Source organism: Labrus mixtus, chromosome 8 (assembly GCF_963584025.1).
Source record: "Labrus mixtus chromosome 8, fLabMix1.1, whole genome shotgun sequence".
Classification (NCBI taxonomy): domain Eukaryota; kingdom Metazoa; phylum Chordata; class Actinopteri; order Labriformes; family Labridae; genus Labrus; species Labrus mixtus.
Window position 1 is genome coordinate 6050175 of NC_083619.1, and position 13813 is coordinate 6063987.

The following is a 13813-nucleotide window of genomic DNA, read 5'->3' on the forward strand; positions in this document are numbered from 1 at the left end:
GGAGTTTTATTGCAAATTAATAAATGATTACACCATAAAATGTTTAAGAATTAAAAAAGTTAATCTGCTTTTGTTTTTTTCTTTGTTGTACTGCTGATGTTCTGGATTATATTAATGATATAGGATAGGCAGAAATTAGCCTTAAGGGCTTCAGCCTATTCAATCAATCATCAATCGATCAATCTTTATTAGTAAAGCGCCAATTCATAACAAATCTTAATGCCTTTTACAAAAGAGCAAAGACCTTTGTCTTTGTTATATTATCTACAGAGACCCAAAGTTAATGCACTTTAAACACTAAACAACATTTATCAAAGTTACAGTGGAGAGATTAAAACGTCCTTTAAGAGGCAGAAACCTCGAGCAGAACCAGACTCATGATGAACAAAAATCTGCTAAAACTATGTTGGATTTAAAAAGTGGGATTAAGGGCGATGCAGAAAGAAGGATAGAGACAAACACAATGGCAACAACAACAACAATTCAAACAATCAATGAGCTTTTTTGGTCCATTTTCATTTCACATGTGGTCTGATGATTAGATATTTTCTTTGAAAAGTAGTCTCAGAGTAAACAAAGCTAGATTTCTCCCTCAGGTGGCTCTGCTGAAACGCAACTTTAATCCATTTTCTTTTTTGTTAATGTTTAAGACTTTTCAACTTCTAGCATGCAGCCCTAATCAACACTGTCTGTAGAAGCCACTGATCTCTCTTCAAGGCCAATTTCTCTTAAACATTTAAGCTCCGGACTAAAACATGGAGTTGTCTTTAGGCCATCAGAGATCTGTGGCTGGAGAGCTCAGACTCACTGGAAACACTTTTTTCACTGTATCTTGTGTCAGGAATGTGAGCAGAAAAGTCTAAACTCCTCTACATAATGATGTTAGATTATGTCACAGACACAGACTGTTGTTCTGTAACACTGAACTTTAAGATCCATGTTTTGTTCTGTGTGCACTCTGCATTTTCACACAACTGTACATGACAGAAACTAATTCTGTCAGAGTGGATTTAAAAGGATCAAAGCCTCACCAAGGTAGAAACGATGAACTGAAGTGTAGTCAAATAATACATTTAGGAGAGTTCTCACTCACCTCTTTTAAATTTCCATCATTGTAGAGCTGCCGCTAACTGCAGGGGACAGACATCTCTGTAACACTGCTCTCACATTTACCCCAGCTGTGTGGAAAAGGACACACACGCACGCACACACACACACACACACACACACACACACACACACACACACACACACACACACACACACACACACACACACACACACACAGTACAAACAGTTAGTACCGGTCCAGTTCTTTATTCAGACACATCAGACTCCAGCAGAGCCTGATCATGTGTACAGAAAAATCATTTAAAGAGAAAAATCCGGTGAGTTCATGAGGCAGCCTTTAGTTTATCACTTTACAAACTAACGGCAACTTACATGCATACTTGGGTACCCCATATACTGCATATAAATATATATATTCACAGCATATATACAATTCTTTAGTCAGAACCTCAGTCGACTGCCAGTCTCAGAGTCGAGCACAGGGATCATTCCTTCCAGCGTTATGGGGGTGTTTCATGTCTAATTTGACATAAGTTGTCGGTTTTCTCCAAATAATTCATGGCTCATAAATTCTCTTGGTATAAATATCATCTTTTTCATACTTTTAATGCTGTTCTGAAAACCACTTTAAATCAGTCTCTTTAGTGTCTGCATGAAGAAAAAAAACCCAAGTGTTGATAGAAGCAGCACATCCATGTTTGGAGAATTTCATTGGCTGTGAGCAATGTCAGTCATCGGCACTGACGTCAGAACAGTGGGAGGTACCTCCTTTTCAACAAAGGCTCTGATTGGCTGTTATAGGCTGTAATGAGGTGTCATCAAAAGGTCAGTGGAGTTTTGGTGGTAACTGCGCTGCACTACTTATAAAAGATGTCACGCTCATAACTTTCCAGTGATCAGGGCAACAATTCCACTCCTGCATGACCTGAAATACATTACCAGTTAACTCAGTTTGTAAATATTACTTCGACGTAACTATTATGAATACAATCAGGGGTTAAATCAGTGAGTGGCTGACAGTGGCTCGACTCTTCATGAACATGTGTGGAGGCGGTCTGGAGCCGTTAGCACAGCTGGTGCTCAAGTGCTTGTTGCTGTCCGAGTTCCCTTGCTTGCTCCATCATGGGAGAGGCTTTATTTTTATTAAACCAGGTACATTTAACTAATTCTAACACATTACATTTTTTGAATTAGTCTCGCAATTTAGTGGTAAGAGTCCCCTCCCCACCCTGCTCATCAGGTGGATGGAATGAGCTCTGTCAGCGTAAGAGTGCACCTACATATCATTAAGGTCATATCTGTGTGAATCAGACCTCGAGAGGGAGCAGATACAGGGAGCCAATGACGCACAACATGCTATTAGCGTCTAAGTTAGGATAAGTTAAGATAAGTGCATTTAACACGTCAATATAAGAAATAAATGTAGCCACTGTTTTTGAAAGTGACGCTGATGCATTAGTATCTTCATCCAGAATCATCCAGGAGTTACAAATTAAGTCTGAATGTTCGAAAATGGTCCTACTCGTCAGTTCATTTGTTCCCTCAGTAAATATTTTCCTAATGGGTTCCTGGTCTCAATCTATTGTATCCGTCTTCTTCAATACAGCTTGATAAAGACAAAACATCAACTATCCACCCCCGAATATGTACCCCAACAACACAAAGATGGTGATGAGCAAAATGCAGAACTCCAGCTTCCACAAAAGAGATGACACGATCCAAAGGGCTAAGTCAACTTAACTTAATACATTTTTTATGATCAGTCTACAAACAAAAGAAAGTTTCCTGTGTACAATTTATACACTGAGGCTAAATAATCACATTTGTCGTGTTGTGGCCGTGCCCACTCCCACATCTACTTACGATGAATCCCTGTTTGCTGATGAATTACTCTGGACAGCTAAAGAAAAACACAGATTTTTAAACTACATTAGCAACGTTTCAGTACTGAAACAACATTTTCAACAACAACCTGTTGTCAACGTATTTGTATATAGATGGAATATCCATCTATCCATCCAGCCATTATCCATACCACTTTTCCCATAAGGGTCACAGGGATCACAGCTGTCATTGGGCGAGAGGCGGGTACTGGTCGCCAGTCAATCACAGGGCTGACATATAGAGACAGACAACCACACACACTCACATTCACACCTACGGGCAATTTAGAGTCACCAATTAACCTAAAGAGCATGTGTTTGGACTGTGGGAGGAAGCCGGAGAGAACCCACACATGCACGGGGGGAACATGCAAACTCCACACAGAGAGGGTCCGCTCCGACAGGGATTCAAACCAGGAACCTGCTCACTGTGAGGAAACAGCCTGGAACAAGAGAGTTTTTTTTAGATCCATATGTAGAGCTGTGAGAGAAAAAAAAACCTCATGTGTGTGAAGCTGCAGGTCACAAGAACAAATCAATAGTTTCTTGGAAGCTAAATTTCACAGCATCATATTCACACATCACACATTTTGCACTCAAGGTAAACACGGCTTCTCATTGGAAGACATTCTTTACTACAGTCGAAGGGTGCTTCTCATTACATGCATTTGCACATCCTCTCACCATGATGATCTCTCAATTTCTGGCAGCTAAAGGAGGAGGCAAGGATGGAGGAGGCAAGGATGGAGGAGGCTCCTGGAGGAGCTCAGAGCCTCCATGGAAGTCTTTTGACCAAAGACCTGACATGATTGGTGTGGCTTTTGCCGAAACGCAGCACTCAACCTAACGAGTGAGAGACACTGGGCAACACCTTAGTGCATCAAGAAAGAGCCTAAGTCTTTTTTTTAACAACTGTATTTCTTTAATAGTAAAACAGTTAAAGCTACCTGTCCTCCTTGAAAGCTGCCGTGCTCCATAATCAAAGACTTCCTTCATTAGTGTCAAGTACTTGCCATACTTATGCATCCACACAAGGATCAATTACTTGGAATATCATGTGAACTTAACCTTCTCTGACAGTGTGTGTGCATGTGTGTTTTGCACTAATGAAGGATGTGCACAGAGCTTTGAACTCTGTGAGATCTCCTCTCATGATGCTGACTTGTGAAGAATTTCAAACATAGTACGACCTTTACTTAGCAGCATAAAGGTCACCAACATGAAGCTTCTAATTTGTTTGGTGAAGACGTTCATCCAGGGCCGGTTGTTCAGAAGTAATCGAGCAGGATTTAAGATATCAGATGGATCATTAAGATACATACAAAGACGCTGTTTGCACTGCGGTGCAGTTTGGGACATATTTAACCCTTTGTGTGTGTGTGTGTGTTTTTAATTAGACAGTGTATCTTTGAGTCATACAAACAGGGTTAGGGGTAAAGCGGGGCCGATATGCCTTTGTGGTGATTCGATTACATCACATTTCTTGGTTGCCAATATGATTTATATTGCGACTCTAAAGTATTACGATACAAGTACTGCACTTTTATTGTATTTTTTAAGCAAAAATAAGTGGAATCATACAAGAAGGGAGAGAGTAGAATATCATGAGTGATATTAATAAAAAGTTATGTGCATCACAAGTCAGTCAGTATTAACATGTTTGGACATCTTTTGTTTTTATTATCAAACACTAAGCTGCAACATCCAGAGCATCTATTCCTACTAATTTACTTGTTTCCTTTGTTAAATTGGCAACGAGTCCTGCCCCAACTAGTGTACCATTGGCTGTCTGGAGCATCGACATCAGCACCTTACTTAACCGCAGAGGTTGAGATGTTTCAGTTTTAGCGCCCACAGCAGCTGAATAATCACCACACAATCACTCTGAGCGCTCCTTTTCAGATTTGTAATCGTCCAATGAGAAATCAATAAATTGCGATACTTTAGTGAATAGCGACCCTTTACTTTAGTGACCCTGACTGGAAGGACATTTTTTTAAAGAATTCCAACAATGTTGATAGTTTTGGGCTAAACAAAAAAGAGACTAATCAACAGGAGGAGGATGAAGAACAAGAATGAAACACTGATGACAGTTATAAGCCAGCAGCAGCAGCCAGCCTGTTCATGAAGCGATTGCTCGCAGGATCGGAAAAAACATCTAATCAGTAGAGTCTCTTTGATTATGATGAAGTTAATGAGCAGTTGCTGTATGAATGTGTGGATGTGTTTTTTCTATTTAATAAAATGGCCCTGAAGGTCGAGTACAACATTTCATGGAACATAGAAATATTTCATGATATGATTGTAACGTCTAAATGTGTAAAACTTTTGAACAGATAGTTTGTTTATTGCAACATGTGCTGGTTCATTAATAAGCAGCAGGGGGGATGATGACAGAGTAGGGGGGTGTCTTGCTCAAGGGCACCTTAGCTGTGCTCAGGCAGCAAACTGACACCTCTGCAGCTACCAGACCAATTTCCAGACTTGGTCCGCACCAGGACTTGAACCAGCCACCCTCAGGTTCCTAACCCAAATCCCTACAGACTGAGCTACTGCTGCATACAGGAATTTTGCATTTTTCTATACTCTGAGATCTTCCAACATGCAGTGTCGGTAGCATGCCAATTACACTTTGGTTTGATCCTCGTCCCTGTTTATGTTTCATTTCATCATTCATGCAAATGTTTAATGTATAAAATATTACACTGAATTAAAAACAGCAGTTCAAAGAAGAGATATATCTGCAGGCTGAGGACGATATGTCACCAAAAACAACCTCAAAATAACTGCTATGTTCAATCATATGTGTAGTGTGTTTGTTGTTGTGCGCATCCTTCAGTCAGGATTTCATTAAAGCTTCATATTAGAAACGCGGCAGGAGAAACAGTGTAGGATGTTTCATAAGCTGCAGGGCACTTCAGTCCTTCAGAGGCCTTTATGTTGTCTGCACAGTGATGCCTTCTTTAAGGTGACAGAGTGTTTTGTGTGTGTGTGTGTTTCAGGATAAGCTTTGGTGTGTGTTGACTTGTTTTGGCTGAGGGCAGGGATTAAAAATCTTTAATGGATTATCATTTTAAACCGCTGAAATGATTGGCTCCCAAAAGTACAGCAGCTCCCAAAACAAACATGAAATATTCACTCTGTTTGACAGGAAAATGTCTGCAGGTGTTGCATGAGGTGTAGACTGATTATTTTCTTTTCAGTAGTAGCTGAAGTAGTTGTATTTGTTGTCCTTTCTAACAATTTTTCTTCTATGAACTCATATTTAAAGGTCGCATATTATCCAAAATACACTTTACCATGTTTTTCTAACACTAAAATGTTCCCTAGCCTGTGAACAAACCTCCCAATTATGAGAAAAGTCCACCCTATCCGTCTTTTGTCCCATTCCAATTTTTCAGAAAATGTGTGTTCAAACAGGCTGTTTGGAGATTTCCCTTCATGACATCACAAAGGGCAGTGACCCCTCCCCCAGGTGGGTGACACTCCCACAGCTAGGTGTTTGTTCTGCCCTCTGAGTCTGCCTACTCGCCGTAAAAAATAGGGCATGGTGCAATAAGGCCTGAGACACCCAAGCCCTTCCAGAGAGGGGGCGTGGTCAGACACAGCTCATTTACATATTTAAAGGTACAGACACAGAAACAGCCTGTTCTGAGCAGGGCTGAAATAGAGGGGTTTATAGACGTGATCAAATATAGGATCAGAGTGGATTTAGAACAAGAAACTTCACACACATGTTCTGCAGAGAGAATCACTCCCATGATTCCCAAGCAGCCTCAACGTCTTTTTTGTTATTTTTTTGATTGAGAGCCCCCTGGTGGCCGAATTTACATACTGTCATTTAAATACATGAAGGAACTAAAAATATATGAATGAATTCACTTTTAGAGGTTACAGATATTAGGGATCGGGGGGATTAAATATTATTATCTGCATGTCCACTAGGTGGCAGTGTGAGCAAGGTAGGAAAGAAACACTGCCCGTCAAGGTCAGGTAGATGTGCACCTGTTATGCATTCACGTTTATACAGCCTCAGCTTGGTTTGTGAGAAGGAAGAGAGAGAAGTAATGCAGTTTGTCTGAGCATGTCCACTTCTGATGACAACACCAGCGAGTCACCTTATGTAACAACACCTCCACTATCTGATCAGGTAAGCAGACGGGCTCCACGTCTCCTGTGGGACTACTACGCCTCCAGAGCCTTGACGCTGATGTTGAACATGCTGACTTAACTAACCCGTATACTAAAGGTGCTACAAGTTAGTGACATACACGTGGCTTAACACTTCAGATATATTCCGTACACTCAGAGATTCTTGTGTTTTTTTTTCAAAATCACACTGAATTTGACCAAATATTTATACAAAATACATCTATACATATAAACAACCTGAACATTTTCAATCATTACAACTTCTTTGCACACATATTTTTTACATCAAAGGTTGTTAAAGGACATGTCACGTAAAATAGCTTAGTGTCCGACTTTGTTTTCTGAATTATACTTTCCACTGTTTGTAATTATTATTTATTTTCTGTCTGTTTTTTATGTTCACCTTTGTCTTATCTTACATGTTCAGAATAAACAAATCAAATCAAAAAAAGGAAGAATGTGCAACATGTTACACATAAATACAGCAGTATATCCTATGTAAATGTCTCTCTGAGTCATGACTGTCTACAATGAGTGAGAAGCTCGAGTCCCGCCAGCTTTGTTGTTGTCGGAGCTGTGTTTATATCGTGTTTACATCGTGTTTACATGGACGGGACGGCTGACTCCTCCCCTTGCGTATAAAGCTGTTTTAGTCAAGGACTACAGAGAAGAAGAAGAACACTGCTTATTTGGATGTCACCTAAGTGTCTTTAGATCACTTTCATTCTGTGTTAATTTAAATGCAATGTGACGGTACGAGCTAACTAAAGTGTGCTAACATTAGCATGCTAACACAACAATGCAGACCACAGGTAACTGCAGATCGAGCTAAAGACAACTTTGTCTGCTGCTTGCGCTTAATGCTGCTTAATTATGGTGCGTTGTAATTCATAACTACTTTGTGGGAATGCGAGGGCATAGGGGTTGGAGGTGTTTCTCTGGAGGAGAGCGGAGGCTTCAGAATAGCCGAGGTGTTACCAAACAGCAGTCTGTTTTGGTTTCATGCTGGTTTGGTATCACGACCAGCATACTGTGGTATATGTAAGTCCTTCACCTGGTTTGGAAACATCCCTGTCCCTTTTGCTTGCTTTAAATTTAAACAGGACCTGACAACAGGAAGTACATACTGTACATGGTGTTGTGTTTGCTTTGCACCTGATCTTCAGCAAAGAGTTGAGTCACAACATTTCAGACAAAGTGAGAAACTACACAGTTTGTCGGTTTAGCATAAACACATTGTTTTTTATAATTCTTCTGCTTCTCTCATGTTGTAGAATTTCTGATGAGTGTTTTTCTTGTGTTTCCCTGCACTTCAGCACAGTGGGTGATGTGTTAAACTGTGAAGGAATTAAAGTGTTCTTAAAGTGAGGACTGAGTCAGTGGAGCTTCACTTTTACGGCTTGGAGTCATTGCTGTTGTCGTTTGTCGACGTGTGCTTTCTAACCGTATTTGTGATCACTGATCACAGTCAGAAATCTATCTGCAATTATTCTTATCTCAACTAATTTGATGTTGATTCTTGATTTTCAGAGTACAACAACTTTTAAAAGAATAGTATTTAAAGAAACTAGTAAATGAAGTTTAAAATATACACTGACTCATTTACATTTCTATAAATATTTGATCTTATTATTGTTCCTAAGCCAATAGTTATATGGCTAGGCCAGATGATTGAGAATAGCTAAAAGTGTCAGAGATCTTGACACAGTGTTTGTAATGTGTTTGTAGATTTCAGGTGCATGATAGTAAATCATATCAGGCTCTCCAGTCCACACTGTCTGTGTCGATACATGCAGCTAAAGCTTCCACCAAATGAGAAGCGACTGCCTGGATGATGCACGAGCTCTTTTTGTCAAAACATTTGCATTTCTATAGCTCACAGCATTGTCACATTGCCTCACCCAGTACAAGAGCCAGGAGGGGGGGCTTTCTCACCTTTTACACTTCCGGCATTGGGTACATTCCCTTTCTGTCAACATTCTGTAGTTTGTAAATTTGTGTGGGAACTGGTAAAACTGTTCTGCCCCTTGTAAATTTCTCTAAGTGCTTGTAAAAGTGTTTCAGATCTTGTAAAAGTGTTTTGGGTTTTGTAATTTTGTTTTAAAAAATGTAAAAAAAGAAAAAATCAAAATTTAAATTTTGTAATTTTTTTTGCACTTCCCAGCCACAGGACTTATATCTGAAAACTCGTTGAAAACTCTGATAATATGTCAATATGATTTGTTATCAGTTTTCATGTGAGGTGGAAGGAGGGTTTTTAAAACCTGATGGTCTGTGTTATATTATAAGAGACAAAGGTATATAACATTATACCAGATGAATGCAGTGTCTTTTTTATGTTTATCACTTTACATTTAAATCAAATAATGATCCTTTTTATTGTTTAGGCCTTCAAGTCTTGTATTTCAAGTCTAAATCCCCTCCAGTCATCATCACACACGGGGTCCAGCCCTCTGACACACACATGGAGTAGGTGGATGAGAGGTGGAGAGAGAGCAGGCGGTGCGACACGTTTCTTAAGTTTACTCCACATGAGCAGCTCCGTTGATTTAACTTCTAATCAAACCAAAGCTCACCTTCTTGAGCTGCTTGTGATTCACACAAACAACGTCACCGTGTGCGCTGCAGGTGTAGCGGCTGAAGTAAACAATCAGCAGCACATCCGCTCCGTTAACAAAAGGTATATGTGGCCAAGGCGTAAACAAGCACTGGGACGCCTGAACATTTAAACACGCCTCGGACTACTGATGGTGATTTCAGACACACTTTTATTGTAGGTTAGTCACAGAAACGAGAAAATGGCGGTTTTGGTCTGCATTAAAAAAAAAACACAAAAGAGGCAGCATGATGTGCTTCATTTCACCTGACTGAAATCAAACGTCCTGCAATGTGAATTTAGCGTATCTGCATCGCCATGGTAAAACGATACATCGATCAGCCCTGGTTTGAAGTTTGTTTTCTTTCTTAAACCGTCGTCTCTCATCTGTCTGTGATTTTCAACAAAAGACATAAAAGAGCAATGCTGAGTGCAGTGAACACATCAGACAAAGTATCCACTGCATGAAAAGCTGGGTTTTTGGCAGTCATTGTAAATGGCTGTGGAAGTTCAAATTTACAGCTCTTCACAGGAATTTACAGTCGAACATCGATAAACGCCTGTTAATTGCTTGTAAAAGGGTTTCACACTTTGTCATTTTGATTTGCACTTCCCAGCCACCGTAAGTAAGCCAAACTTTGATTGAGAGTATTTTGTCAGGTATCCAGTAATGTTCTGTTGTAACAGAGCTCAACGGTGCTGTTCCAGAAGTAAGAAATCTCATTCATTTTCTCCATAGCAGATTTAATTATTAGCCATAATGTCATAACCATCAGAGGCAGATTCATCACGAGCTACCTGAGTGTGAAACGATGGTTTATGCTCCTGTTGAAGACACAAGTTTGAATGATATCAGCCTCGTTTTAAGAAAACATGGCATGTTCGCGATCTTGGGGAAAAGAACTACACTACCCACAAACCTAGAGTGTCACAGCATGTTTTGTAGTCATGAGTATTTGGGTAGCTGGCTGGCTTGGTTCCAGGATTAAAAAAACACTGATACAAGGATTTCTGAAATGTCAGTGGAGGACTTGAATTGGGAAATTTACTTCTGGAACCAGAGCCGCTCAAGAAGTGGGCGGCCCTTGTTGAGCTCTGTAGTGGCACACATGCAGGCAAATGCAAGTCTATGTGCCATCACTGAAAATCACAAGTTTCTGATAGCTTTGTTAGCACGTTAGCTGTGCAGCTAGCAGTCTCTTCACCTCTGCAGCTCTGGATCTGTGGACCGCCAGGAGGACAAGGATTCAGGTACATCTCTGCACAAGAAGCTGAATACTCCCTCAGGCATAGGTATTTAATTTTAGTCAGACTGTGGCTCATGTTTGTACCCGTATACATCTCGGTAAATCAAATCTTCAGAAACCCAGAGTGTTTCTTGAAGCATGGCTTTAACATGTAAATGAGCTATGCATGTATGCGCTGCTAACAAAGCGTTTTGAAATGCAGCAGCCCTCTGATCCCGTTATCACACAGTTTAGGCTCAGATAAGCTTAGCGCATGTCTGCCATTCAGATTCTGTCGCTGTGCACAAGCCGCATGTTTTAATGAGCCTGTTTCCAGGCAACAACTTCATCAGGGTTTCTACCAGAGGAAAAGAAGAACAACCTTAATGGGACCCCTGGGTGTCATTTCCCATCATGAGCTGTGGGACAAATCAGAGACGATTAACAAATTAATGTGAGAAACAGAGCAGGTAGAACCCCGCAGGTTAAACATTAAGAGACTAACTGGAAAAAGGTCAAATAGACTGGTTGGTGGTAAATCCTGTTAGCAGGATGTGTGTGTGCCGTGGAGATACACTTCAAATAAATCTAATTTTACATAAACTCAAACTAAGTATTGCAGCTCTGTGCTCGGCTTCAGAGACAAAATCCAACAAAGCCAAAACAAAGCTCCACATTTGGAATTTCCTGACCCCAATGTCCACATCTGTGCGGCCTGCCCCAGTGGTTCATTTCTGGAATGTGAGCGCAGCGGAGCGCAGCCATGAGCAGCTGTACACACATCACAGGAGAACTACACGGTCACGTGGGAATAAAGAGAAAAACATGAAAACAACATGTTGCTTCATCTTTCTGAGGTTGCTCTGTTGTTCTTGTGGTGCCTGTTTTGACTTCATTTTGATAGTAGTGATGGATAATACGATCGTGAGTATGTATATTGTGTTTTATTTTGAAATTGACCGGACGCTCTGTGCGTTTCTTTGTCTGACTTCCTGTCCAGGTCGTTCTATTCTGGTCAGCTAGATGCATGTCTGCAGCGTATTCCTTTGGAAAATAGACTTGCAGCGTTTTTGAAACGAAGCAGCGCGTAGTAGCGGTGCTGGCACACTGTGGAAACACAATCATTGGCTAGATTGGCATTGACAGGCTAAGACACGTTGTGCTCTTTGCTGATGGACAGCGGCGCGCACAGAATATTAGGAAATTGGGGATGACTTTCAATTTAAGTAACATGTCAAACACCCTGCGACAAAATCAGCTTGATTCCATTGATTTCTAAACAAGTGTCCTTTTTTTAACTCCACTGCCCCTCATCTATTTTCATTCCTGTTGCTTGCGTAGACATGGACAAGGAACAAGGGAGCAAGACAAGAGCCTGGTTGTGTCTGACAGGAACTTTTTTTTTGTTATTATCTTTCACTTTTCTCACTTAACAGATCTTGTTAGCTTGTCTTACAAAGTGGAGCCAGTTGATGATATCCATATCTGTGATTTAAATGCTGTGCTTTGTCAACCCCGGAGGGAAACTCTATTCTGCGAAAAACATACATTCATCAGTAAATATTCGAGGACCCTTCCACAAGTGTCCTTTTTAATTAAGCCGAAGAAAGCTAAAGAAACTGAGCTCCAATGGGGTTGATGATTCAGTGAGCTCTTCCTACAGATTACAGTCTTGTTTTGCTTCACATGACAAGAAACCGTTGAATAAAACAGAACAAAGAGACAGCTTAGGAAACTAATTCAGATGATTAATTTATGGAATTCATAGAAACTTAAGGGCGGCAGACAAATATCATCTTAAATGAAAGTCATTGGCACTCAGAGAGATCCCTCAAATGATCTTAATGATGTTCTGTGGACATGTCCTTCCCTACTGACCTCTAAACTGCTGCTGAATCATGAAGCATTGTCGTAAAAATACAGAAAAGTATCAACTGTATTGTTTTTACTCATTCAGAGTACACGTCGCTGTGAGTAGGACGCTTGAATGGTTTAATATGAATGAATTAAAGACTAGTGCATATACTAGAAACATCAATTCAGTTACAGGAAACATTTTTTTATTTTAAATCAGAAATGTCTTGTTTGCTGCAAAACAAATTAACAAGCTTCCTCAACTCTAAACAAGCTGCTCAGATATTCATATGATGTGCTGACCCCATGCATACAAAATAACCACATGTGCAACAATCATGTCGCCTGTAATTATGAGTTACATTACAGGCCTCCACTGTGACTGCACACACAGCCTACAGACAGTGATGCTGTCAGCGTCAGCAGTTTTGTGCTCGACTGCAGCGTCCTAGTGAAAGCTTGGTGGGCTGTGCCATCGGCTGACATCAGATTCCATCGCTGGAAATCATAAGTTAACGAGGTATGTTAAAGCACAGGAGGGGTGAATGCAAACCAAAGGGCTCATATGTCTTTTATCAGAGTTTAATCTTTAAATCCACAAAATACTTTGTGGAAAAAAGAGAGTGTTGGCTGACACATTTAGATATTGAAAAGGGAAAGCTGGGAGCTGATTAGCATCAACATCAGAATTAATAACTACGGCCCGACCGATATGGTATTGTATGGGCCGATACTGATATCGATATTGGGGAGAGAAACAATCTGATACTGATATACTGGCTGATTTCTTTCTTTTATGCATGTTCGATCTGTTTGAACACATTTATTGGTCGACCCCTCAAATGCAGTTATCAAACACTTAAAAAGAACTTGACACATCCACTAGAGAGTGATAATGCTTTTTGTAATCCATATAGCTCACTCTGCTGGTCAAAGAGAACTGCTAGTGTAATTCAACTTAAATGAAATGCTATTTGACTTTTAAATAGATCTAATAATATCGGCGTATATCTGCGATAAAATACCGATCG

The 13813-nt window shown here is 40.3% G+C and overlaps 2 protein-coding genes across 5 annotated transcripts in view; one reads left to right on the forward strand and one right to left on the reverse strand.

The window, feature by feature from the left end:
- The window catches only part of LOC132978695 (epidermal retinol dehydrogenase 2-like), a 489977-nt gene that overhangs the window by 164722 nt on the left and 311442 nt on the right, over positions 1-13813 (forward strand). The window lies entirely within an intron of this gene.
- The window catches only part of LOC132978690 (disks large-associated protein 1-like), a 97843-nt gene that overhangs the window by 68960 nt on the left and 15070 nt on the right, over positions 1-13813 (reverse strand). For all 4 annotated transcript variants that reach the window (XM_061043951.1, XM_061043950.1, XM_061043949.1 and 1 more), the window contains exon 2: positions 1094-1178. The gene's annotated coding sequence lies outside the window, so the exon portion shown is untranslated. The remainder of the gene's footprint in view (positions 1-1093; positions 1179-13813) is intronic.